The sequence below is a fragment of the Bufo gargarizans genome, chromosome 8 (genome assembly GCF_014858855.1).
Source record: "Bufo gargarizans isolate SCDJY-AF-19 chromosome 8, ASM1485885v1, whole genome shotgun sequence".
Taxonomy (NCBI): Eukaryota; Metazoa; Chordata; class Amphibia; order Anura; family Bufonidae; genus Bufo; species Bufo gargarizans.
In genome coordinates, this window is record NC_058087.1 from 200,660,459 (window position 1) to 200,666,458 (window position 6,000).

The window sequence follows — 6,000 nt, forward strand, 5'->3', positions numbered from 1 at the left end:
CTACTGGCCTATGAAATGCTGTCATTCAGGCTGGTGGACACAGACAGCTTCAAACAGCTCATGTCGCTTGCTGTCCCACAGTATGTTGTTCCCAGCCGCCACTACTTCTCCAAGAGAGCCGTGCCTTCCCTGCACAACCAAGTATCCGATAAAATCAAGTGTGCACTGCGCAACGCCATCTGTAGCAAGGTCCACCTAACCACAGATACGTGGACCAGTAAGCACGGCCAGGGATGCTATATCTCCCTAACTGCACACTGGGTAAATGTAGTGGCAGCTGGGCCTCAGGCGGAGAGCTGTTTGGCGCACGTCCTTCCGCCGCCAAGGATCACAGGGCATCATTCTTTGCCTCCTGTTGCCACCTCCTCCTTCTCGGCTTCCTCCTCCTCTTCTTCCACCTGCTCATCCAGTCAGCCACACACCTTCACCACCAACTTCAGCACAGCCCGGGGTAAACGTCAGCAGGCCGTTCTGAAACTCATATGTTTGGGGGACAGGCCCCACACCGCACAGGAGTTGTGGCGGGGTATAGAACAACAGACTGACGAGTGGTTGCTGCCGGTGAGCCTCAAGCCCGGCCTGGTGGTGTGTGATAATGGGCGAAATCTCGTTGCAGCTCTGGGGCTAGCCGGTTTGACGCACATCCCTTGCTTGGCGCATGTGCTGAATTTGGTGGTGCAGAAGTTCATTCACAACTACCCCGACATGTCAGAGCTGCTGCATAAAGTGCGGGCCGTCTGTTCGCGCTTCCGGCGTTCACATCCTGCCGCTGCTCGCCTGTCTGCGCTACAGCGTAACTTCGGCCTTCCCGCTCACCGCCTCATATGCGACGTGCCCACCAGGTGGAACTCCACCTTGCACATGCTGGACAGACTGTGCGAGCAGCAGCAGGCCATAGTGGAGTTTCAGCTGCAGCACGCACGGGTCAGTCGCACTGCGGAACAGCACCACTTCACCACCAATGACTGGGCCTCCATGCGAGACCTGTGTGCCCTGTTGCGCTGTTTCGAGTACTCCACCAACATGGCCAGTGGCGATGACGCCGTTATCAGCGTTACAATACCGCTTCTATGTCTCCTTGAGAAAACACTTAGGGCGATGATGGAAGAGGAGGTGGCCCAGGAGGAGGAGGAGGAGGAAGAGGGGTCATCTCTAACACTTTCCGGCCAGTCTTTTAGAAGTGACTCAGAAAGAGGTTTTTTGCAACAGCAGAGGCCAGGTACAAATGTGGCCAGCCAGGGCCCACTACTGGAGGACGAGGAGGATGAGGAGGAGGTGTCCCGGATGATGTTGCAGATAGCTGGAAGTAATGAATAAACGTCCGACTGGCTTGATCCCAAACTAAGGAGCATGTACTGTATCTAAGCACATAAATACATACATGTACATATAAACACACAGCAATGTGAACCTGATTAGTACAGAATTAATTCAATCAAACATATAAACCTGTTTCTTCTTAATTTCACACGTAATCCCGTACAGAACATAACGGATATGGTACGGCAGATGTGACATAAGTGTGAATAACAAGTGAGTAAGTAAGTGAACCCATGATACACATAGTGATTGTTAATAACACCATAAAGCGATTAACTGACAAATATACAAGGTGAAAACGTCATTGAAGTGTTCACCATCGGTGGGACTCCCTAAGTGAGGGGGACCCCGCAGTTGCTGGATCACGGATAGGCATGTGTCAGCGCACCGAGATCATAGGTGTAGGGAATTTGCTCCGTAGTGCGGCCTCAATATGCTCAGTGCCCATACACACACATGCGCCCGGGTCACTGTTCTCACACTCGAGATGGAAAGAGCTGTGCAGCCAGTGTTCAGGGCGCAGGCGCAATGCTCGCAATAGATGGGACTAAACGTATAGCGACAGTAGTGGCAAATATTTCCACTTACCCCCCCTAAATAAAGGACTGTCCTTCTGGCCATGTGCAGAGACAGATTGGTTTCACCTGGAGTCAGATCCCCACATACTGTTTAGATCAATTAAATTGAAAGTCTGGTCTGATGAGCAGCGTTTGGCGTCCATACCACGACAGGACGCGGCCGCTGAGCTCAAACTAGACGACATGGATCGATTTGACACAAGTGTCTTTAACCCAGCCACTAACCATGCCGCCATTGACACGTTCACAAAAGATGCTAGATTGGACTTGGACACTGAAGATTGTGCAGATCTCATCTCACACGGTGAGGCAGTGGTGATACCAGTGATTACATTGGTGAAATCCGGAGACGATGGAGTGAAAAGGAAGTACATCCTAAGTTTGACTTTCTGAGGCACCTGTACTATATGTTTTACCCAAGATTCAAAAATCTTTGACCAACCCCCTTGGGCGTCCTATTGTGTCAGGGAGGGGTTCTCTTTTTTCACACACAGTCACACATACGGGGCACTACGGATTTCCTGAATGTGATACAAGACATCACCCTACTCGATAAGGCTATCCTTGCATCCTTTGATGATGTTAGTTGAACACATTATAAAGGCCTACTACCACAGGTGACATTACGCATCCTACCACAGGTGACTTTACGCATCCTACCACAGGTGACTTTACGCATACTACCACAGGTGACATTACGCATCCTACCACAGGTGACTTTACGCATCCTACCACAGGTGACTTTATGCATCCTACCACAGGTGACTTTACGCATCCTACCACAGGTGACATTACGCATCCTACCACAGGTGACTTTACGCATCCTACCACAGGTGACTTTACGCATCCTACCACAGGTGACTTTACGCATCCTACCACAGGTGACTTTACGCATACTACCACAGGTGACTTTACGCATCCTACCACAGGTGACTTTACGCATCCTACCACAGGTGACTTTACGCATCCTACCACAGGTGACATTACGCATCCTACCACAGGTGACTTTACGCATCCTACCACAGGTGACATTACACATCCTACCACAGGTGACTCTACGCATCCTACCACAGGTGACTCTACGCATCCTACCACAGGTGACTCTACGCATCCTACCACAGGTGACTTTACGCATCCTACCACAGGTGACTTTACGCATCCTACCACAGGTGACTTTACGCATCCTACCACAGGTGACTTTACGCATCCTACCACAGGTGACATTACGCATCCTACCACAGGTGACATTACGCATCCTACCACAGGTGACATTACGCATCCTACCACAGGTGACTTTACGCATCCTACCACAGGTGACTTTACGCATCCTACCACAGGTGACTTTACGCATCCTACCACAGGTGACTTTACGCATCCTACCACAGGTGACTTTACGCATCCTACCACAGGTGACTTTACGCATCCTACCACAGGTGACATTACGCATCCTACCACAGGTGACTCTACGCATCCTACCACAGGTGACTCTACGCATCCTACCACAGGTGACTCTACGCATCCTACCACAGGTGACTCTACGCATCCTACCACAGGTGACTTTACGCATCCTACCACAGGTGACTTTACGCATCCTACCACAGGTGACTTTACGCATCCTACCACAGGTGACTTTACGCATCCTACCACAGGTGACATTACGCATCCTACCACAGGTGACTCTACGCATCCTACCACAGGTGACTTTACACATCCTACCACAGGTGAATGTTTTACAATTAAACAGTATTTAACCTGTGATTCTACAATGTGGGACGTTAAAACCAGGTTTAGGGATGCACACAACCATGTGCTGGCCGGGCCCATGCTGCAGACAGTAAATTGCTGTCCGCAATGCACGGGCACCGATTGTGAGGCAGCCGCGTGCGTATCCGACGCTCCGCACCTTAAAAAAGTAGTGCATGCACTTCATTGTGCTTCCATGGGCTTCTGATTCGTACCTCTGTTCTACATCTCCCACGGCCAGCACGCGGTCATGTTCATGAGCCCTATATCAGCATAGATATATATACCTGAAAGAAGGACGGACATACCAGTGTCCAAACATTTTTACAGAGGCAAAACACTCTGAAAGAGAACTTATCCGAATAATTGACCAAATTTCTATGCCAAGACGAGTGGTTTTCCACAAAAAGAGGGAACTCTATTGGATATATATGTACTGTATGTATGTGTGTATATATGTATGTATATCTGCTGAGCCCTTCAGTTACTGATTGACAAAGACTCCACTGGGAAGAGCTTAATAGTTGCATCGAGTATTGGGTGAAAAAAGGGGTCCATTATCACTGTCTCCGGAGTGCTGCCTCTGCTTACCAGTATATATATATATATCCGCATGGTGTCTCAATCCTCTTATTCATCCTTTATATTAAATTCCAGAATGGTCCGTCACCAGCAGAATGGGAATAAATTCTGCAGATCTCGTCATATAGTTATTAAATATACCAACAATGGAGAATGGGTGGAGTAGGTCGGCTGATGCATGTGCGTACAAGCCCGTGTAAAATAAACCATAACACAAAGTCATAAACACGTGTCTGCAAAAAAAAAAAGATCCAGAAACAAACTATCTGAGAAACGCTGACACATTGACCCCAATGATTAAAAAAAATAAAAAGAATGCCCAGAAGAATGAAGACCCTCCACCTGACTGTGACCTAGGAGCCCTAACCGTCGCTGAAGCCTGACACTTGTAAGCTGCACTTTCTGGCCACCTTATTGACACTTCATGGAGACATTTAAAGGGTGCAGTCGTGTCTATTAGTTTTTAGGACACCAACCTTGTCATGGGAAAAACGGCTCTTCTTTATGGTGATGGAAACTAGCCACTAACTTTCATCATCTCCTTAGAACAAATCTTGTTTTAATAAAATCTGGTTTGCAGAACTTGAAGATATCCTAATTTGTTCACACAACCATGGTCTCCTCAGTAATGAAGTTGAAAAAGAGACTCAATGTTAGAAATTAAGGATTCATTTCCAGAAGAGGTGCTCTGATTTATATTTATTTGATTTCATCATTACTAATTTTAAAATAGAGAACCTAAAAAACAAGGAACATGGCAAAACCTCAATGTCAACTGCACAGCCCAGATTATGGAAAAACGCTTAGTGAAGACCAAGGTCAGTTCCTTAAGTTGAGACTATGGAAAGTTCACCAGTCTTAAGACCATAGAAATACCACTAAAATGATAAATCCTTAAGATCAGGGTAGGTCTACAGAGTTAAGACGTTAGAAATACCACAAGAGTTAAGACAAAGTTAAGTTCACATACTCAAAACCATCGAAAGACCTCAGTGTTAGGATCATTTAAAGAGCATCACAGAGTCAAGACAATCGTCAGTTCACACATTTTAGACCATAGCGAGACCTCCACAAAGCTAAGACCATGTTTTAAGACTAAGGCTGATCCACTAAATGCAGACATTGTAACAATCTAAATATTAGGATTTGGGGCGTGACCGGAAGCCGAGGAGTGAGGCCTATGCCGGATCTTTGAGGTTCTTCCCACCCTGACCCGAAGTACCCACAAAGGCGACTCTGCTTCGCTCCACTGTCGGGGGTCCTGTGGATCATTCTGAAACCTTCCCGGTCCCGATACGCGAGCCGGGTCGGCATCGGCCAGTGCGGCCTACTTTGCAGACGGAGGCCTTCTGACGGCGCTGGTGCGCACTTGCGACTCCCGCTCTGCAGGGGTCTTCAGTGTGCTAGGCGGTCTTCTAAGGCCAGGAGACGGGTGAGAGACTGACCCCCTGTTACAAGAGGCCACCTCCCTGCTTACCTTAAAGCTGCAGGATTTTGCAGCCTGTGGCCACAACTGCCCTGATTACATGAGAGGCCTGCCCTGGGGATAGCCAACTCCTGGTATCCAGGACCTTTATATACCTGGATTTGTCACCCCCCTCCACCGTCAGTTATGAGGGGCTGAGACATCAGTAGTGGGGGCGCCTATATCTGAATAGCCCACATTGTGGGCACCAGGAAAAGCTCTAATAGTAATACACCTGCTAAAGGAAAGCCCAGTCCACACAGGGGTTTACATAGCTACTTTATGGTGCGCGATCGACAAAGTGACGCTTTG

At 48.2% G+C, this 6,000-nt stretch overlaps 1 protein-coding gene across 1 annotated transcript in view; it reads right to left on the bottom strand.

Moving 5' to 3' along the window:
- The window catches only part of LOC122944849 (prostasin-like), a 41,880-nt gene extending 37,536 nt beyond the window's left edge, over positions 1-4,344 (bottom strand). The window contains exon 1 of the mRNA XM_044303529.1: positions 4,233-4,344. The gene's annotated coding sequence lies outside the window, so the exon portion shown is untranslated. The remainder of the gene's footprint in view (positions 1-4,232) is intronic.
- Positions 4,345-6,000: the final 1,656 nt, after the last annotated feature.